The 22,349-nt window shown below is 47.6% G+C and overlaps 1 protein-coding gene and 1 pseudogene across 3 annotated transcripts in view; both read left to right on the top strand.

Annotated features, from left to right (window-relative positions):
* ABTB3 (ankyrin repeat and BTB domain containing 3) overlaps positions 1 to 22,349 on the top strand; it is a 320,752-nt gene that overhangs the window by 177,717 nt on the left and 120,686 nt on the right. The gene's annotated exons all lie outside the window — the stretch shown is intronic.
* On the top strand, positions 18,568 to 18,683 carry LOC120615268 (uncharacterized; annotated as a pseudogene).

The raw sequence follows: 22,349 nt of genomic DNA, 5'->3' as shown, positions 1-22,349 counted from the left end.
ACAGCGATTCTCAACCAGGGGCCATTTTACCCATCTCGGAGACTTTTGACAATATCTGGAATCATTTTTAGATGACAGAGCTGATTGTGGAGGTGGGTGATGCTACTGGTGTCTAGTGTGGGTAGAGGCCAAGGATGCTACTAAACATCCTACAGGTGTACAGGACAGTCCTCCTCCCCACCACCACACACCACAGGTGTTCTCTAATCCCAAATGTCAATCGTGCTCAGGTTGAGAAACCCTGGTCTAGAGAGAGTGGGGTGACAGTGGGGAGGGGTGTTAATAGTTGGGGTCAGAGAGGGACTAGATCAATAGGGCCTTGGGGGCCATGGCAAAGACTGTCACAGCATTTGTCATGGTGTCATCATAATTACTGTTATCTTTGGTAGTAGTATATCAAATTCATGCCTCATATCCTGCAAACCATACAGCGTTCTGAAGACTCGATATGCATTAACTTTTGTAGACTCACAACTATCCAGTGAGATAGGCATCGTTACTAACCACATTCTAGGGATGGAGGACCCGAGGCACAGAGGTAAAATGACTTTCCCAAAGCTGGGTGCTGGGGATACAAAGATATCAAGGGGCTCGCTGGGGGAGGCGGGGAAGACAGAGATGAGACAGAGATGTAAACAGATGATCCTAAACCAGAGAGTGGAGGCTGGTGGTGAGAGCCTGTGCTCTGGAGCCAGACTACCTAGTAAGGTTTTGGCTCCACACCCTAAACATGTGACCTTGGGAAAGTCCTCTTACCTAGGGAGTGAACAGGAGCGTGTGAATAGCAGTAGGTCTCCAGTGAGGCATGCTGGGAGCGGAACCCGCAGGCCTTCACATCTGGGAAGGTGACTCTTTAGAAGTTTCCACATATACATTAGGGAGGCCGCACACTGTGCTGGGATGAGACCGCAGTTCTGGAGCCGGTCAGCCTGGTGCGACGCTGCTTCTAAAGTCCACATGTCACTCTTCTCTGTAAAACGGGGCTTCTGACTCCACATCTGCGATCTCAAAACCCCAAAAGCTCTGGAAACCAGAGGTTTTATCCGCACACTTGGCACAAATTCATGTGGCAACTCAGTGTGGCCCAAAGGACATAAGACCCTATAGTCTTATTTTTCCAGGTGAGACTCTGCTTACGAGTGGCTGCAGAAGCATTAAGGTGCTTGATTATAGGCATCTTCCTGGATCCACTGCGAGAGTCAGTAACACATAGCATATTCACTATGTCATCTTCCTGAAATTCAAAAGTTTCTTAATTCTGAAACACATCTGGCCCTTTAAAAAAGGGATTTATATCTGTAGCGTCTCTCTCATCCACAGAGTTGTCGAGGGGGATAAAAATTAGTTTATTCAAGTGAAGTACTTAGAACAGTGCCAGACAGCCAATGGCAAACACTCAATAAGTGGGGACTGTCTATGTTGTTAGTTTGCTGAGCTATCAAATACTAAAAGCTTTTGGTGCCAGAGTCTGGGCCAGAGCTCACAGTCTGCAGGGTTGGGAGGCAGCGAACAGCCAGGTGGGGTAGGAAAGCCATCGGCACAGATGGCCAGTCTTGGCTTCACGTAGTTGGGGCCATGTGAAAGTAGCTTTTGTGTTGTGCTGGTTCGTAGCCAACAGTCACACCCACTTCTGGCTCACGCTCCCACTGGGCGTCCTATGCCCGCAGCCAGCTCGGTTTGGCCTGGTGTGTTACAGACAGCCTACAGGTGCCTGGCAGCCCAGGCCATCTTGTCACCCTCTTGTCCTCAGTGCCAGCTGGGGCATGTGATAATTATTCACTGAATCCCACCTATTGACTCCAAGCAGAAGCTAAGTCAAGACCGGCTTAGGATGCTGTGTTATTGCCCAGCCTCAAGACACTCATTACCGCGCGATATTACACATTGACGACGTCACGCCAGGCGCTGCCAAGACACACAGATACACACACACACACACACACACACACACACACACCGTTATTCCGTAGCATATATTTTGATCCACTCAGGGCTCCAGGGAAACCAGTTTCTTGAAGCAACACTCATTTTTCTCCTGTTTTTCTCTATCAGAGAAAGGCGCCGTAGATAAGGGCCAGGAGAAAATGCTTTGTTTTACATCGAAGGTTACCCCTCCTTTTGTTTATGAAGAAGTTTTGTCTTTAGTTTCTTTCTGGAGCCGCTTCGCTGCATGCTGCCCACTAGAAACGAAGAGCAGAGGCGTGCTGGCTTCAGAGGGCTCCAGATGTAGCCACCAGGGACCCCTCCAGATGTGGTCTGCCTGAAGGGACCGGAAGTGCCCCCGCCCATGTGCAGGAAGAAGCAAAGGAAATGCCTGCAGAGACCCCTGTCTTTGTCTTGACTTCAAAGGTTCTTGGGCTTTGCCAGAACTCATCCATGCTTTTCTCAATCAGGAGATGCTAAATCCATTCTTTGCTGCAGTTTTTCACACACGAGCCCTTCCTGCAGGAGCTGAGGTCAGCTGAATTAAAAGCAAAATGTGCCCCTCTAAAGTCTGGGCAGCAGGGAACTGGAATGGTATTAATCAAGCAAAAAAGGGAAAATCTGAAGACCAGGCACTCCTTGGCAGCCGTGAAGGTGGAGCTGGAGCCAGCCACCACGGGGTGTTTATTTTGCACTTCTGTGGGCCTGGTAGGAGACAGGCACCCCTACCCGCATTATGCTGGGAGAGAGGGAAGCTGGCCGGACAGTGACCTCGTGAGTGGGTAGAGTTGAAGGGGGCTCTGGCTTCTGACAGGGGACCTCCAGTACCCCAAGAATCGCAGACAGCCAGAGTTAAAGTGTGAGCAACATGTCACTGGGGGCTGCAGGCTGGGGAAAGGGGCCTTTGAGCATGACCTTGGGAACAAACAGTGCTTCTTCAAAGAGCCACCGTGAACAAAGCTGGTCAGGAAAAGATGAGCTATAAAGATGAGCCGCTTCTGGGCTATGGATTGTGAGCTGAATGGTGCTTTGTACTCAGCGAAGGGGTGGGAGCAGTCTATTATTGTACCAGATTATTCAACAAATATTTATTGAGCACCTACTGTGTGTTAGGCACTGTTTTAGGCAAGGGGGATACAGAGATGAATGAGATAATGAGGGTCCTGTTTTGCAGAGCTTACGTTTTGGTGAGGCGAAAATAATAAGCAAGTAAATAAATTTATAAATATCATGCCTTCTGATGTAGATAAGTGCTATGAAAAAAATACATCAGGATAAGGGAATAGGAAGGAGGGCAGGGGTTTTCCTGTTGCTCTTACTGTAACGTTTAACAATAATTGAGTGTTTACTCTACACGAGACAGTATTCTAGGAGCCTTAAACCTGTGATTTATAACATTTAACCCTCTCAGCCACTCTGCGATCTGAATGTTGTCATTTCTGTCACCCACAGGCAGTTGAGGCTTGAAGCCATTAGGCACCCATGACATGGCTAAAATGTGGTCCGGCAGATGTAAGCAGGGCCGTATGACCTCAGAAAAGTTCTTCCCAGATCACGTAACCTTTCCATGCCTCAGCTTCCTCATCTGTAAAAGTGGGATGATTAGTGTAAGGATATTAGGGGTTCTATAAGTAACACCTCTCTTCCCATACCCCTAAGTTTGGGATTACTGGACAGAGAGACCCAAAAGGCAGGCAGGCAGGCAGGCAGGCAGGCAGGCAGGCAGGCAGGATAACAGTATCTCCTTTCTGGTGGGGGAAGGGCTGGGTCAAAGGAGGCGGCTTTCTTGGGGGGCCGCAGTAGACTTCCTACCCCGGACCCAGCACCAGGCAGCTCTGGACAGCCACAGGCCTCCCCCGCAGGCACCGAGTCCGCCCCTGTAAAGTTTTGCACGAAGGGATCCCGGAAGCAGAATGTGTTTCCTGTCGCCAGCTGGCTCCCGGAAACAGACAAGAAAAGAGGGAGGAAGGGGCTGAATGGTGCATGCTTGGCTTCTTCCCCACATTTGCATCAGTTTACCCACCAATACTGGGTTCAAGTGCTGGCTTTGCTCCCTTCGCTAGGTATATGACCTTGAACAAGCTGCTCAACCTTTCTGGGACTCAATTTTCTCATCCCTGAAATGGGAACAACACTGGCACTGATGTCATGGGGTTCCTGTGAGAAGGAAATGAGGCGACATGTATCAGTTACTTAGGACAGGGCCTGGCAAATACTGGAGTGAAGAGGGTGAGGCAGCACGCTGTCTCTAGTCTGAAGCACAAAGCCAGAGAGAGGAAGTTACCCACCCCCAGCAACTATTACCCACCCAGTGGGTGGTTGTGAAGATTCAGCCTAGTTAATATGAGAACAGTGCCTGGCACGTAGGAAGTACTTATTTGACGATAATAATTTGAACCATGTGAGATTGTCAATATTCAATTCTTTCTGACCTATAAAAAGGTCAACTTCATATGGTTCAACCCAATAGTTATTATTTTGATTATTTCTTAGCAAGGTACTTATGACAGGGGCTCGATAAATGTTTAACTCCCTCTTCCCAATGAATCTGATTGGGATAAGCCAGCCTGGAGTCTTGCGGAAAGCTGAGAGTCCTACCCTCGCCCCTCATCCACTCCAGCTCAGTGTCCTACGGGCAGCTGGTCAGGAGCCTTGGCCCTGGGCCCGGAAGAGGGCCTGGGCTGGCCGCACCCATCCCTGGCGCTGTGATGCCGAAACAGCAGGTGTGAAACTGTCACCGGAGCCAGCCTGGACGTGGCCCTTTGCAGAGCTGGACACCCCTAATTTATCACTTGGAGCTGAGCAGGCTGCCATCTGCAGGGTCGCCCCTGGGCCTCGTCACTTAGCACGTCTGCTAATTAAAAGCAAGATTAATGACCCCGGCCTGGTGGTACCTCTCCCAGTGCTTGGCTCTGGCTGACTGGACCTCAGCTGGGCAGGGCCGCCCCTGCTACTTGGGATGGTAGCCAAGAGAGGAGGAAACCCACCCAGAACAGGGACCCCGGGGGAGAAAGCACCGAGCCATCTGGCAAGCTGGAGTTAACCTGGCGCCTCACTGGCCACCTGGATGAAATGAGATCTTGGTCTAATAGGGGAGCGACGGGGAGGGAGGATGAGACGTGGGCGTCTTATTCCCATCGCTGTCCCGGCACCTTAGAACAGTTGTTGGGAATTGTTGCTGTCAGAGAGAACAGATGTGAAGTACCAGGCATGCTGGGCACGAAGGGGGCGTTTAATAATTAATAAATTGTTAAGTGGCTGGATGGATGGGTGGATGGGGCTATAAGTGCATAGTTGGTGCTCAGTGAGTGTTTTTAGCTAGATGATCATTATAAGCCCTCGTATGGTACTTTGAGTCAAGTGTTATCCTAAATATATATGTTAACGCGATGGAGTCTCACAAGAACTCTGCGATAAAGATCATTACCCCCATTTTACAGATACGGAAACCAAGGCACAGAGAAGTTAAACAACCAGTACGAAGTCACACAGCTGAGAAGTACTAGGGATAAGAGAAGGGTCACAGGATTGGAGAGATCTGGATGGATTATTTGAGTGAAACTGGTCTGCCAGATAAGGAGTCATGTTTCATTTCCCTGGAATCTTAGAATTGGAAACAAAAGTAGAGGCTCCCTCTGTGGGAGCAGAGAAGAGAGGAAGTAGTTGTAATAAAAATAATACCTAGTAGATATTGAGCCCTTACTATGTGCTGAGTTCTAGACCAAGCCCTTGAGGTGCTTCATCTTATTTCATCCTTAGAGTAGCAATACTTTGAGGTTGGTATAAGTTTTGTCCCCAGTGTGTAGCTTTTCCAGATGGGACACAATGCAAGTGGTCCTGGAGTCTCTGGGATGGAGGCATGGCAGCAGTGTCTCCCTCCGATCCCCCAGGTCAAGCTGTAAGATGGACCACTGGGGCTCCCTGGGCTCCCCCATCCTGATGCCCATGGTGGTGTGAGCTCTCTGTGTCTCAGTATCCTCAGTATCTATGAAATGGGACTAAGAATGCCTCCCTCACAAAGTTGTGAGCCTCAGAGGCATTGCATATGCTCGCCCCTCCCCCCGGCCCCAGTGCCTGGCATTCAAAAGTATTGATTTCCTTGTCCTAAAGCTTTCTATAGGACTGCAAATTGGCCCCAGACATTGAGGCTCCCAGACCATCCTCTTGTCCCTGGTTATAACCCCTCCCCCTGGAGCAGATAGAGCAGGCATCATTTCCCCACTTTTCAGATGCAGAAACTGAGGCTCAGGGGGTGACTAGAAACCAGGCTCCCAGCCCACCGCAGTTTCTAGGGCTCTTTGATACCTCTTGAACCTAAGAAAAAAATCACTGATCATTACCAGGCAAGACACTGGGGACCAAATAGAAAACACTGAGGGGCTCGTGAACATGTCTGGTGTGACAGAGCCCCCGATATTTCTGCAGCAGAAATGGATTGAGACTGGAGAAGTCCAGAGCAGGGAAGTTTCAAAGATGAAGGGCTCTGAGCAGCTGCTGTGGATGTGTACAGATAAACCTCAAAAGCCTCTCCAGGCCGTGGGGGGCTATGATGGAAGCCTATAAAATGTCGAGGGGGAAGGGATGATAGAGCAAACACAGGACAGTAGACACTCTGGCCTCGCCAGAAGCCAGGACAAATCAAAGCCCAGCCAGCTTTAGAGAGAGGGGAAAGACATGGACCGTGGAGCCAGACTCCCTCAGTTTGAAACCCTGCCCTGCCATTTACTAGCTGTGTGACCTCAGGCAGTTCATTTGGCCCCTCTGTTCTTCAGGTTACAACTGCAGAATGAGAGAGTAGATAGAACCTGCCTCGAAGGGCTGCTCTGATGATTACTACTCCTTGGAAAGGGCTTAGAACAGTTCTGGCACATAGTAATGGCCGTGCGAGTGTTGGCTGTCGCTGTTACTGAGAATGTCAGCTGTCCAGTTCAATAGATGTTGGTCTGATCCTATACTGGGGGCTGGCCCTCATGGTGCAAAAATGAGTGGTTCAAAGATGGAAGAATTCACAGGCTGGTGGGACCGGACATAATGATCAAATTGATCATTGAGAGGCCATTAAGGTTTAGCTGACCCCAGGGGTGTCCCATGGGGTTTTCAGAGGAAGTCAGAGGTATCTGGAGTGTGACCTTGGCCTTTTGACATCTCTTAGCACCATCATCAGAGACAGTCCCCGCCATACAGAGGTCATCCCATTCCAGTGCCCTTGCTCTGTTAATGAAGGGTGATACTGAGACCCCAGAAGGCCCAGGGACCTAGGTGAGGCCTCGGCAAGCCAGTAGCCAAGTAAAGACAAAGGAGTCCCATGTGGCAGGTTTTGGATACTCTGTACCTTCTTTTAATTCATGAATATCTCTAGGGTGAGATTTTTTTTTTTAATTGAAATATAACATACATACAGAAAGTACACACATCCAAAGTGGATACCTCGATGTATTGTCACCACCAGAGCACACCTGCAGAATGTTGTCCTGACTCTTAAAGCAATAGATTAGTTTCACCTGTTTGTGTACTTCCCAGGAATGGAATCACACAGTATGTATTTGTTCAATATTATGACTGCTTGATTCACCCATGTTGTTCTGGGCAGCTGTATTTTATTTGGATGGAAAAACCCCACTTTGATTTATTCATTCTATGCTTAATGGGCATTAGGTTGTTTCCCAGCACCACCACATATGGTGCTGCCCTAATTTACTAGAACGTGTTGTCGGTGATGGTTTGCCTGTGATCTTTTGGGGCATGTTCCTGAGAGTGGAAAGACCGAGTCCTCTGTACTTGACCTCTGGCATCAGGCTCAAGAGTTGCCGCTCAGCCCCCGTGTAATGGGCATGATTCTGAGCTAAACCCTGTGCTGGGCGCCCAACCACCCACCGCAGCTGAGAGCCACCTCAGTTCACTGTTTCTCTAATGAGGATGTGACTCCTGAGTCAGGCCCCTGGGACAGAGCAGCATGGAAGATTTATAACAAGGTATCAGCACATTTAAGAGAATACTGCTCTGAACAGTAGGCCTTTCCTGAGTGATTAAAAGCCGAGGGAAGCAGGGACACTAGTGCAAAGATTAAGAAATCAGAGTCTGTTTTCTGAAACGGCTCAGCTCTGGGGTAACCAGGCTGGGGCCGTGAACCTGTAGCTGGACCAGTGATGTTGGGAAGGGGAGCAGTTAGCCACACAGGGAAGGTGGGACATTAGAGAGAAATCTAGAAAGGTTAAAGATTAGGATGCCCTTGGCCTTGGAGGGACAGGTAAGGAAGGGGCAGTCAAACACACAATTAGAATAATATGAACCTCCACTCGTTACCATATTTTACCAACCTTTAGTGCCGTGCTGGTTCCCAGCCTCCCAGGGCTGCAGAAATCACTGGTAGGGTTGAGTTTAACACAGACATCTGGTCTACCACCCTCCCCCCGCCCCCACCACTGATTCATATTCTCCCTGGCTGGGGCCAAAAGAGCAATATTTCTTTCAAGCCCCAGTAGTGATTCTGATGCTAGATTTGGAAACTACTGTTTTAAGGGACCAGTCCCTTTGGCCTACACTGAGCCACCTCAGAAAAGGGCTTAGCTTTCCCAACTCATCACCCTCAACCTCCTGGCTCCCTGGCTTTCTCGGCTGTCCCAACACTGAGCTTGCCCTTCACTCTCAGGATGATTTTTTTCCCCGTTGCTCCCTGTCTAGCTGCAGCGTTAACTCAACTCCTCATCCCAGCTTCCTCCGAATAACTCCCCCTTCATGTTGACCTCCTTTTTGTACCTTTTAAGAGACAGTATCTCTCCAGGCCCGAGATCAAAAAACAGTCTCTGTCAGCTGATAGGTTCGGGATGGAAGTCTGATCAACCGGGACCTTTCTCAGCCTCAATGTCCTCACCTGTAGACTGGGAAAAGTAAGACCTAGATTAAGTTGTGATTACCAAAGGATACAATGGACATGAGATACTGAGTATAACTCAGCTGGCCAGCTGGGTATCGGGGCAGCCAGGAACAGGTAGAAGCCGAGGGTGAGTGCAAACTGTTTCTGTTGCTCAGAGTCTGTTGCACCAGCCTCCTGCCTGGTGTATCCCGTCTCCAGTCTCGCCCCCTCCAGTCCTTCTCCACGCAGCTCCCAGAGGGGTCCTGGTAGATCCTAAATCTGACTCAGACTCTTCCTGCACTGCATCTTCTCCAGGACAAGAGGGCTAGGGTGAAGCCTGTGGCGTCTCTGTGTCAGACGCTGTGGTGTAGCGACTTTACATGGGTTATTTCATTTCCTCTTCATGGCAAACCTGTGCAGATAGCATGATTGTTATTTTTACTTTTAAAAAGGAGGAAACTGAGGCACAAAGAGGTCAGCGATAAAGCTGGGCCTTGCGCCTAAAGCTTCTAACACCAAAGCCCACGTTCTTGCCTTGTACCAGTTCGTCCTCTGGCCCCGCTCTGGGTGCCCTAGCCACTGTGAGTGACACTTGACAGCAGAGCATGCCATGCCAGCTGAAGGTGGCAAAATGCCTCAGGGCAGGCCCACCTGGCCTGGCCAGAGAACATCTTTATAGTTCCCCCAGCCCCTGGAGCCCACTGAGCTGGCGTCTCAGATATTGGTTCTTGGTGGCTGGGGATTAAAATGATAGATCACGTTTTTGCAGGATGGGGCAAGATGTAAACATTCCTACAGCAGCTGGGGCCCTGATTTGCTTATTTTGCAGCATCAAACCACCACTTCCTTCAGTATGTGTGAGAGAGAGACAGCAAAGGAAGGGGCCCCGCCAGGTGAAAGGTAGGGCAGAGGGGGCTGGCAGGCTGGGCCCCCTGGCCGTCCGGGGCGAGCAGACTGTGCTCAGGCTGACTCAGGCTGCTCGGCCCAGTGCCTGCCCCTCTCTGGTCAGGCTTCCTGAAATGTCAGATGTGAGCTGGGAACTGCCAAGCTGGGTCTCCACCATCCCACACCTTCTTTCTAGATTGTAATCTGCATATTGTGCTTTTCTGAAGTATCAGGGAGCTTAATGGTTTCAAAGCGTAATTTCATAATTTGAGCCCCTTGGAAATCATCTAATCATCTAACCCCTCATCTTCACCTTCAAGTGTCAGAAGGCCTGGATTCAGTCCCAGCTTCTCCTTTGCCTGGAGGTGAGAAACTGGATGTGTTGGACAATCTCGTAAGGTCTCATTTTGTCATCTGCAAAACGGAGATAATAGCAGTTCTTACTTTATAAGGCTTTTGTAAGAATTAAATAAGCTAATAAGGGAAAAGCATCTAACACTATGCCTGACTCACAGTATCTGCTCAAATACAATAGTTCTGGTTCAGTACTGGGGAAAACAGCAAAGTCATTCATTCACTCACTCCTTTATTCACTCACTCACTCTTTCATTCTGCAGATATTTATTAAGTACAACCTGAGTGTCAGATTTATTCTATACCATCGGTACTGTCAGTAGACCTATAATAGACTTGGCCTGCCCGGGGGAGACATGGTGGAGAGAATCAGGATAGGCTTCCCAGAGGAGGTGACGCCTGAATTACATTCTAGAGTCTCCAAAGAAATTAACAGAATATAGAGAGCCAGGATTGTAGGCAAGTTTCTGTCCCCCCAACCCATAACTGGATTGTGAGCTCCTTAGAGGCGGGGAGCAAGTATGTAGAAGAGGATGCATGAAGTCTGTGTGCATGGATTTGCTTGCCTGCTAACTTGCTTATTTGTGCATGCATGTTCAAACACACACACACGTGTTCCTTATTCATTTCATGTCTATATACTTGTATCTAATATGATGTTCACATAGTAGATGCTCAATATATATTTGTCAAATCAAACTAGAGAAAAACAGTTTTGTTCTCTGGTTTTGGGGAGTCTGGCTTTGGGGAGAAATCTGCATCAGCTGTGTCCCCAGGACTGCTGGTGCTCTGAGCTGGCTTATAAGGGGCATTTAAATAGGCCTCTGTTTAAACAGTCTGAGGCTTTGTGCTTAAAAACCAAGGCACTGGTACTCATGCCTCGAAAGATTGCAAAAGGCCACTTCCTTTTCTCACCTCTGACCAAAGTAAAGTGAAAGAGGCCTGTGGCCTCTCTCCTGCTGTTGCCTTTAGCACGTGTCCATGATAAAGAGTTCGATGTCAAGGGACATCACTGTGAAAAACAAAGGAATGGAAAGTTGACTTTCTCTTAATGCTTGTTAGTGGGAAAATGGCGATGAAAGCTATTTTTTTCCTAGAGTGGGAAGGTCATGTGGGTTAGCAAACACACTGGCACTAAAACTTCCTCCTGCCAGCTGCATCAGTTGAGATGGGACTATTAACCTACTGGTGTTGCTGGGCCTTCGGAAAGAAGATGCTAGAATGTACACTTTTGTTTTCATGTGAATACTGTAGCTATGTCATCCTGGTATAGGGGCAGACCTGGATTTTTTTTTTTTTTAATTCGAGCTCAAAACTCGATTTTATTTTACTCTACTTTGTTCTATTGTATTTCATTTCATTCCATTTCATCCTATTTTATGCATCACCATGTCCCAAAAAAGATTAAATTTAACTTTCAAGGTTACATAATACATGGCAAGATAAACTAAATGTGAACTCAGTGACAGAGATCAAAGAAAAACCAGGGTGGAGACGCAAGAAGGAGCCAGAAATTGGATGAATTGAAACATGAACGCTGTACCATGAGCTGTGCACAGGGCTCCGAGCTCCCAGGAAGACATTAGGAAAAGGGAAACCCAGCCAGTCAAACAAACCTGCTGATCAGAACAAGCAAAGCTATGGCTGATGTGGAGACCTGAGGGGTTCCTTCTGAGCCCTTCGTGGAGAGGACCCAGTGCGGTGACAAACAGCCTCCCTAGGAAAATTCTTACAGAGAGCTCGACATCACATTACATAGCTCTGTGCCCTGGGTAACGCTGAGCACAGGCCTTCCTCAAAGTACAATTCAGAGCGATATATTTTGGCCCAGATGCCCGACTCTGCTGCTCCTGCAATTCCTTGGGTTGGTTTAACACAGGATTCTTGTCCCGGAGCTGAAACTATGTGCAGTTATTTTTAAACTGGTGTTTAATGATGTGTCATACATTTTTTTAAGAAGACACGATCTTGTTTGAGTTTCAAAAGCTGTGACTGTTGGATGGAGAGGGATTGGAAGGGGTTATGGGGCCAGAAGCCTGTCTGACCAGACCACACGGCCAGGCCCCTGAAGGCGAGGGCCTCGTGGGCCTGTTTACTGCTGTGCCTCCCGCCCCTGCTCTGGTATGTGGCATGCAGTAGGTGCTCATAGTTAAGTGTTTCTTGAATGAATGGGCTGGGATGGGGTTTGAACAGAAGTTTGATAACTGTTGTAAAGAAAAGAATGAATTAATGTAGGCACATTAAGACAGTCATAGTGAAAAGTTTCCTGAACTTTTTTTTTTTTCATTTTCCATCACTTGAAAAGTTTGAATTAGGAGTCAGTGACTTAAATTCATGAAGGATTGTATCTCAGATAATAATCCAGTCATCCTCTCCTCCATATTTAGATATTTCGTAACTATTATGTTTGGGGTTCAGGGGCCTTGGAACCCCTCTCACCTCACGGGTCTCATCATCATCATCTATAATCTAAGGATAGTTTTCTGCCTTGGCTGCCCCAGATTCCCACCTTCCCAGCTTCCGATCACCCCTACCCCCAAATGGCCTCTGTCCTAACCAGCTTCTAAGTTTGCCCTAATACACACTGAACCAGGAGCAGCCTTTGGACTTCCTAACCTCCAAAACTTGGAAACTTATGGAGGAAGTGGGTTTTGTTTGAGATTCTTCCTGGAGATATTTTTTTTCTAACTCTACCCTCCAACCTCCTTCTCCCTCCAGGTATTTTAAAATGCTTTGAGGACCAACAACTTTTGAAAATCGCACATACATTTGTTTACCCGGCCTAGGGGATTGTGGACACATCTGGGCTCCAGATGTTCTCCAGCCCTGCAGAGTGGTAGGCGGTCCCGGGTAGTGTGGACAGAGCTCAGACTAAACAGCGGACAGCCCTGCATAAAGACACCTTTCAGATTCCCTCATGGCCTTTGACACTGTCTCCTCCTGATCTAGGATGCTCCTTAAAGAGCTGCCAGGGTCTCTGTTTCAAGAGGCATCACAAACACACCCCGTTAGGGCACCAGTGTAAAGGGGCTCAGGTGGCCTGGGATTGAATCCCAGTTCAGCTGTGTGATCTCAGCTGAGTTATTTGCCCTCTCTGTGTTTCAGTGTTCACATCTCTAAAAGAGAGCGAATGGTTTCCACCTTGTACGGCTGTAGTGAGAATTGAAGAGTTAATGCATATAAAATGCTTAGGACAGTGCTTAGCACATACTCAGCATGAAGTTGGTATTTGCTGTTATTATTCCTAATTTCCTCCTTCTCCGAAGGCCACTGTGGAATTAGAAGTTGGTTCATGTCCTTTAATTGGTCGTTATCAATTCACCTTAGCACAGCGGAACAGTCTTATTTCCTAATCTCTCCCCAGGGTCTGATAATGATCACAATGATAGTACCGAAATTTACTGAGCACCTCCTCTGTGCCAGGCACTGTGATAAGCGCTTGACATATATAGCCTATATGAGATCCTACAGCTTGGCTCCATGCCTGACACAGAGTTTAATGCATGCAATCATTCTTGGATGCAGGCACTATTATTAGCTTCATTTTTCAGCTGAGGAAAAGAAGGCTCAGAGAGAAAGCAAGTGGTTTCCAGGACTTGATCCAGGGTAGTCAGCCTCAAATCCCATGTTATCAACCACTGTACAGAGGAAAGTCTCAGGTAAAAAGCTGCAGTGTGGGATTCAGGCATAGGGAATGATGCCAAGTGCTGTAGGAACTTGGGGTGGGAATAAGTTATATCTACATCCACAGGAGGTGGCCTTTGAGCAAGGCCTTTTAAAGGATGAACAGAAGTAAAGATAGAGAAGGGCATTCCAGGTAGAGCAGGGATCCCCAACCCCCAGGCTGCAGACCAGTATGGTCCATGGCCTATTAGGAACCCGGCCGCACAGCAGGAAATGAGGGAGCGAAGCTTCCTCTGTATCTGCAGCCGCTCCCCAGCGCCAGCATCACCGCCTCAGCTCCACCTCAGATCATCAGGCATTAGATTCTCATAAGAGCACCAGTCCCTGGTGCCATAAAGATTGGGGACCACTGGTAGAGGGAACAGCATGAACAAAGATATAAAGGTAAAAAACCCCAGAAAATGTTTAAGCACAGAAGTAGCTAGCTTTAGCTAGGCTGTAGGTAGATAGAAAGTTAAAACAGGACTCGATTAAGGAGGGCATCGGATAATGAAAATGGATGTTATCCTTTAGGAAATAGGGAGCCATGCAATGCTTTTGAGCAGAGGAACATGTGCCCACAGCTGTGCTCTAGGAAGATTACCTGGGAGAGGGATGTCAGGTAGAATGAAAGGTGGAGAGAATGGGCATTGGGAGGTCATTGGATTTGATGATGCCTCATTTTCCTTGCAGCCCTAAACAAACGAGGTCTTCCCAATTGGCCAGAATTTAGGCTCAGTGAGGTCAAATAACTTGTCCAAAGTCCCACAGCTAATTAATTAGGAGCCCAAACTCCGGCCAAGTCTTCTAACTCTGTGTTCTTTCTGCTCTGTCAGTCAAAGTCATGACTGAGTCTCTTAGAAGATCTGAACAGATTAAGCGCCATCAGTTCTGAAGGGTCATTCATGGCTCTAGCTCAGAGGGGCCAGAAGACTCCCTGACATTGTAGGCACAATTGTAGCAGAGTAGTGTGTGTGTGTGTGTGTGTGTGTGTGTGTGTGTGTGTGCACGTGTGTGTCCTGTGAGCATGTGCACAAGTGGCATTTCACTTGAGAAATGGTCACTGCATCAGCTTCTTAGAGGAAGCCATCACCACAAAAACAATGACAAACTACGGCAATGCATCAGGCATCATAAGCCCAGGATTCTGCAGGAGCAATGCCTGGAAGCCAAAAGCAATGGGAAAGGGAAGAAAAAGGATTAATTGATTGACTGACTGATTGACTGATTGATTTGATTTGATTTGATTTGATTCATTTTGCTGGGAAGAGGGAAGGATAGAGGTAAAATGAACACTTCAGGCTTAGAAGCCGAGTATTGTTCTCTGGGCTATCAACATTCTTTAGAGCAATGGTTTTGACCAGGGGGTTATTTTGCTCCCCCCGAGAACATGTGACAATGTCTGGACACATTTGGGGGCTGTCACAAGTAGGGGTGACAGTGCTATTGGCATCTCATGGCTAGAGACCAAGGATGCTACCAAACATTCTAAAAAGCACAGAACGGCCCCCCAATGACAAGAATTATCTGACCCACAATGTCACTAGTGTTGAGGATGAGAAACCCAGCTTTAGAGAAAAAGAAGTCTTGCCTTGTAAATATGCACAGGACCACTGGGTTCATGCCTTCTGCTAAGCTTCCAGAAGAAACTGAGGGCTAATTGGCCTCCTGTGGAGTGACAGACTTAAGTATGGTGAACAGGTGCCTAGAATGTTTTGTGATATCCATTAACCCTCAGTACAAAAAGGGACCATGCAGGCAGGACCCAGGCCTGACCCAAGAGACCCTGCTCAGCATCCACTTGGCCTGGGTCCCTCTGGACACCACGGTGCATCTCCCCTTTACTAGTAGGAACTCAGGACTTGGGCCACTGGTGGTGGCCCTCTGAACAGACTCACAGCACAGAGCTGGAAGGGACCTGGGAGGTCATTGGGTCCCCCTGCTCCATGTTCAGAGAAGAAGGCACTATAACCAAGGGAGGTGAACCGACTTGCCCAAGGCTGTAGCTGTGTATCTGCGTAGACTCTTCTGGCAAGTGGCAGGAAATCCTCCTCAGACTGGATCCAGCCAAGTGTTTTATACGGTATCCAGAACATCCAGGGTTCTAGCTTCAGACACAGCTGGATCCAGGGACCCTGACAATGTCATCAGGTTCATGTAGAAGCTCTTTCTTTAATGCCTCTTGAGAGGGAAGCTCTCTGGGGGACTCTGGGCATGTCTGTCCGTGTGTGTCTCTGTGTATGTTTACGCACATTGTAGGCCAAAACAATGAACATAGCAGAAGGTTTGAACTTGTGAAATGAATAACCCAACCTTGCAGACAAGTCAGCCACTCTACCAGCCCGAGAGGGATTGCACGTGTAGGGCAATACATGAGACTGTTGTTTTCTTTCTTTTTTTTAGTTTCTTGACACATAACATAACTTTCTCTAGAAAGCAGTATTTCTAGGACTGCACAAAACTGTGATCAGAATTATTTTCATGAAAAAAAAAAGTCTGTGTGGATAATCTGAAAAAAAAATGACTTAATATATCTACTCTCTTAAATGGTGAATAGAAAATAATCACTGATGTTTTTAGAACGCCGTGGACCAGACACTGTTCTAAGCGTTGTCACATGGCCTAAGGAATTTAACCTTCACAGCAGCTCTTAGTAGAGTTAATGGATGAGGGAAACCAAGGCACAGAGAGGTTAAGTAACTTTCCACAGTCACACAGCAAGTACATAGGTGAGATGGAGTTTGAACCCAGGAAGTCTGTCTTCAAAGGCCAGTCCATTCATCATTTTGCCATTAAATGCTGTTATTATCCCCATTTTACAGATGAAGAGCAAGGACTGTTGCCCAGCCCAGATTCCATTGTGTTATATGAGGTATACCCAAGTCTCTCTCTTCTCCCGTTTTTCCTGTAGGGCAGAAATTCTCTCCTCACCCCAACCTGGTGCCTGGAACATAGCAGATTCTCAGTAGCTAAAGGCTGAAGTGGGGTCACTTACTGGGAGCCCCTCGAGTCCGGGGAGATCATTTCATTGATCGCCAGACCCCCTGTGCCTTAGCACTGAGCCTGCCTCAAAGAACTGGGGTCAGCAAATGGATGAAGAAGGAAGGGATTTTCCGGGTGCAGGAAGCTGTTTTGGCTTTCTCGTGCTCTTCCTGTCCTTCGTGCCTTCAGCTCATTATTTCTACACAGTATTGGCTGCTAAGACACAAGGCCTCTACCTTCCAGACTGCCGATAGGAAAAGGTCAGCTAATCCTCTGTTCTGGGGTCTGTTTAACTTGGCCGGGAGGCGTTCCTCCGAATAGGGAAGGACGTTACCTGCTGTGTTCATTGGTGTTTAACGTGACTTGGCCACCTTTTCAGTGATTGCACTTAAGGAGTAGATCAGCATAAATTCTGCCAGAACCTTGAAATATTTCAGCACATATAATTCAACCCCCTTTCATTCCAGCGGGGTTGATCTTTGAGGAAGATCATTGATTGACAAAGACCCCAGCTACATTTTTGCAGTCACGAAATCACAGTCATTGTCAGAGAGACTCTCAGGGATCATCTGGTCCATTAGACGGGAAGAACAGTTTTTTTTGGATCACCAAAGTACAAATGGTATTTGATCACCATCAACTGAGTATTTCAGCAGCATCCGAGGGTGACGCAGATAACAAAGCATTCAGAGGAGAGGAGGCCCGCCCTCGGGTCGGCTGGGTCAGGGCTGAAAGACTTCCCGGAGGAGAAAAGGCTGAAGCTAAGCTCTCAGGGAGGGGTGGGATTTGGTAAGGCTGAAGGAGGGATGGTATTCCGTATTCTGTATTCAGGCATCCCAGCATGGGACACTTTACAAAGGTGCAGCGGTGGCAGGTGGAAAGTATGGTTCCAGTACAAGGGGCTGGCTTCAAGGGGACACATGTGAGGCAGTACAGCTGGTGATGGGAGATTTGCAGGGTCAGAGTGGCCAAGAGTTTAGTTCTAGAGTCAGGCCTGGATTTAACTCCTAGCCACTCCCTTTGCTGATAGTGTGCCCTTGGCTCTTGGTGGATGATGAAAATGTACTAGGACTTGATCAAGGTCTTAGTTACACAGGTTGGACATTTGTGAAAACTCAACAAACTGTCCACTTAAAAATGGATGTTTTATTGTATGTAAATTGTACCACGAGAAAGTTGATTTTAAAAGGAAAACAAAAAATCTCTTCATGCCCTGATTTCATCATCTGAATGTGGGAATAATAATAATGTCTATTTTACAGGAACAGTGTGAGGGTCAACCAAGACGAGGCCTATAAATGGCTTAGCGTGATATTAGCTCAGTGTTAAGTTATGATTACTATGGTTGCGTTGTGATTACTGTGGTTTTGTTATGATTGTGGAGAAGCTTAAAAGCCAAGGCTGAACACTTTGAACTTGTGTCTGGTAGATGCAGGGAGCCATTTGTTTTCTCTGTGTGTGTGTGTGTGTGTGTGTGTGTGTGTGTGTGTGTGTGTGTGTGTTAAGTGTGGTAAGACCACATAACAACATTTACCATTTTAACCGTTTTTAAAATATACACATTACTACCATTAAGTACCTTGACATTGGTGTGCAGCTGTCACCACCATCCAAAACTTTGTTTTTAAAAGAGGAATTGGACAGGATAACCCAGAGGTGAGAGTGAAAGTCAAGGCAGACCTTCAGAAAGGTCGTTAGAGCAGGACACTAGGGAGATGTTAAGGGGCTGAACTAAGGAGAAACCTACAGGGATGGAAAAAATGTATGAGAACTTAGGAATGAAGAAATCTAAAGACTTGGTAAATGTTTGAAATCTGGGACGTGGTTCTATAGTGTAGCGGTTAGCATGTGTCTGCTTTACACACAAAAGGTCCTGGGTTCGCACCCCAATAGAGCCATGGTCCATGGTCTACGGCCATGCCACCCTGAACAAGTCTGATGTCTGATCTTGGAAACTAAGCAGGGTCGGGCCTGGTTAGTACTTGGATGGGAGACCACCTAGGAAGACCAGGTGCTGTAGCATAAAAAAAAAAAAAAGAAAAGAAAAGAAATCTGGGTTTAAGAAAGAAAGAAAAATCAAAAATGACTATGATTTCCAAGAAGAAATAAAAAGTCATTTCAAGCTCTCCTTGTGAAGTGTACTTCTATTCCCAACATGCTATTTGGCTTGATATCTGGCTGTCTTAATAATACTTAATGCTGGTGAAGGCATGGTGCAATTGGCACTTATGTGTATTACTTGGGGCACAATCTTTAGAAAACTAATTTGGCAATACATGTCAAAAGCCATTTCAGAAGTGGTTCTTACTCCAATCCAGTGCTTCAACTTTTAGGAATCCATCCTCAGATTAATACAGATTTCACAGAAGCTACGTATATGTTGATATCCACGAACCTCACATTATCATCATCATCATCATCATCATCTTACAATAATCCCCAAGTGAAAGCAACTTGAATGTCCCTGAATAATGGAATAGTTTAATAAACCATGCCATTGACCCTTAAAAAAATATTTTTAAAGATGTGTTGTAGGGCTTCATGATGTAAGGAGGTACCCTTAGGTATTTAAAATATAATTTGACAAAAATTACATTTATATGCAACAATTAGGGAATTATAGGCCCATTGCAAAAGTGAGATCCACTCATAGAAGGGTCTCGTTGCATAGACTTTTTAATCATACTTTGCTCCAGCTACCCAGACATAGAGCCGGCCTGACTGTCATCACTGAAACTGGTGATGGCTGTTGGATAGAATGGATTGGAGAGAGTATCTTCTATCCACTTTGATAAGAATATTATTCCATCCAGACTGGAGGAATGGGAGCAGGTGGTGTCATAGTACTGCCTCCGGACTTCTCAGGCTATAAGATCAGAAATGATAGTGTCCAGGAGAGAGAGATGTGGATATTCACCAGGAGGAAGCCAACCCAGGAAGCAGTAACAGCCTTAGGAATCAAATTGGAACAAACACCCAAAGGAGTTAACTGCAAAATGAAAACAGCCCTTTCTCTTGGTGCATTTATGTTCATAAAGCTCTTCCATTTTCTTTATCTCTTCACAACAGTCCTTTGAGGGAGGCTGGCCAGGTATCACTGGCCATACTTCGTAGAGGAAGAAACAGGCATGGTTGGACAGAGCAATTTGCTTCAACAAGGACGAGGGGAGAAAAGTCACTGTCACGTTATTAGCCACATGCACTTTTTCCAGGACTGCACTAGGAGCTTTTAAATAAAAGCTCGCCTCACATCGTTCGTTTTTCACAATCACCCTGAGCTGTTGATAGGTCCCTTTTATAGATGAGGAAAGAGGCTCAGAGAGACGGAATCACTGGCCAAGACCACACAGCTTGTGAGAGGCGCAGTCAGGATTCGAACTGAGAGCTACCTGACTCCAGAGCCTGCTGGGGGTCATTGTTGCATAATAACACTATACATCTGAGTCGGGGGCCTCTGTGGCCGAGGAATCAACCTGCCTCCAAGACCAAAGATAAGGAGAAGACCAGCTCTCCAAGGTTCATTCACTCATTCATCACTCAGGCGCATAGCTCCTTAGCCCCTTGCCTTAGCACCTTGGTTGTCCTGTGGATGAGAGCAGGTCTACACTCCCTGTCTTCAAGCTCTGTTCTTCACGTCCGCTCACAATGTTAATAAATAGCAGGGAATGTGGTCCCGGAAGTGTGCAGTTTCCTTTTAAATGCTTTCGTTCTGTCGTTCACTCATTCACTCATGTATTCATTCAACAAACATTATGAGCCAAACATTCTCTTTGTACCAGACCCTGAGCTAAGAACGGTCACTGCCGGTTAAATGGAGCCCAGTTCTTGCCCCCACAGAGCTGTCAGTGTTAATGATAAAGCACTTCATCCAGGAATGGGGTAGAGCCGTGGTGCTAGCCTGTTGGCATCCAGGGGCCTTGGGGAGAGAGGGTGGTAAAAAGGAGCCATTCTCTGAGGAGAATTTACATAGTTCTGTTTCTGAAGACCTTGAATGAGAATTTAGATTTTGAGAATGGAAAGACTCTCTTCCCACCCTGCCCCTTTCCTGTTATGCTTCATGTTCACCTCCATCGACTGAAACCTCCTAATGATCATTTATGGACCCCACACTATTTTCTCATCTGAAAAATGAGGGTGATGCTGCCAACCCAAGTGTGGCCTGTGCTTATCCTCTCTCTGTCCTACAGATGGGGAAGCTGAGGACCAGAGAGACACGAGTGCTTTGCCCAGGGTGTCCCCTGGGAAGGTGGAGAGAATGGCAGGATGGCCCTTCCAGGCCCCAAAGCTGGCCCCTTCCCCGCCGTACCCCATTATCTCTCTTAACACCAGTGGCACAGGCGCCATTGTCCACAAACGCAGAGAAAGAAACTTCAGCCAGGCCCACACCTCCTCCCACTTTGGTGTCCTGTGCCCAAGCCCTAGACTGTCCCCTTCCCCTCTGCTTGCTGTCCTCTCTTCATCCTCCCCTCTGAGAGGTCTGCCCAGTCCTTCTAGAGGAGGCCAACCAACCACACTCAGCACAACCAAAGGAAAACAGCGTTGTGGTTTAAACAAGCACATTTTGGGGCAGCCACAGGGAAGAACCTTGTGCTGACTTCCCTGCTTATTTGTTAGCTCTGTGCCCTCGGGCAACCACTTGTTTTCCTAGGAGATAACCTGGCGGCCTCCAGCTGCGGCTGCAGAGTGAGCTCCGTGCCCAGAAGGAACCCTGGGCTAACGAGTGTCACCCGGAGTCAGTGTTTAGTTGGTATTGTTTTCCCAGTGCTGCTGTTAGGATCAGAATATTAGACAAACAGGAAGCATGTTAACCCCCAGGGCTGGAGAGATGAGCAGAGCTTCCCCAGGGCCAAGCCATATAGAAGAGAGTCCTCTTCCATCATAATAGGACACAGAGGGAAAAAGCGAAGCTGCAGCCCAGAGGAGTCACCTGGGGACTTAGGCAGCTCTCAGAGAAAGACCGGGAGTGGACTGGCCTTTCCCTGCCGAGCCTTGGCCCTGTCCCTTCACTGTGATGGACCAGGGGAGCTGTCATGCAGAGGAACATGGTGTGGAACATGGAAAGTCCTGTGAGGCAGGGCGTCCCCGATGGGAAGTCAGGCCAGAGCTCGGAGGCGGGTGCCTGAGGACACTTGCAAGCAGTATTTTCCCAGTAAGCAGAACCTGTACCCATCAGCAGAGCGGCTCAGCCTCAGGACAGCTCCTCCTTTCTGGGGAAGGAAAAGAGTCTGGCGTTTCTTGAAAACCCACCTACGCCTAGTATCTTTCTGTACATGTTATGGGTCAAATGGTCTTCCTCCCCGAAGTCCTGACCCCCAGAACCTCAGACTGACACCTTGTCTGGAACTAGGATCATTGCAGATGTAATTAGTTAAGATGAGGTCACACAGGAGCAGGGTAATTTAGACGCAGACACACGTGCGCCCAGGGAGAACGCCATGGGACGATGAAGGCAGAGGTCGGGTGAGGCTTCTCCATGCCAGGGAAACCAGCAGAAGCTAGGGGCGAGGCCTGGGACAGCTTCTCTGTCACAGCACTCAGAAGGAACCAGCCCTGCCAGCGCTTTGACCTCAAGCATCCAGCCTCAAGAACTGAGGCAATAAATGTCTGTTGTTGAAGCCACTGAGTTTGTGGTACTTTGTCATGGCAACTCTAGGAAACTGAAATAGTATGTTACCCTCTTAGACCTCAC

This window comes from Pteropus medius, unplaced genomic scaffold, assembly GCF_902729225.1.
Source record: "Pteropus medius unplaced genomic scaffold, Ma_sr-lr_union100, whole genome shotgun sequence".
NCBI lineage: Eukaryota > Metazoa > Chordata > Mammalia > Chiroptera > Pteropodidae > Pteropus > Pteropus medius.
Note: the sequence above shows the minus strand (reverse complement) of the source record. Positions and strands in the feature narration are given on the sequence as shown.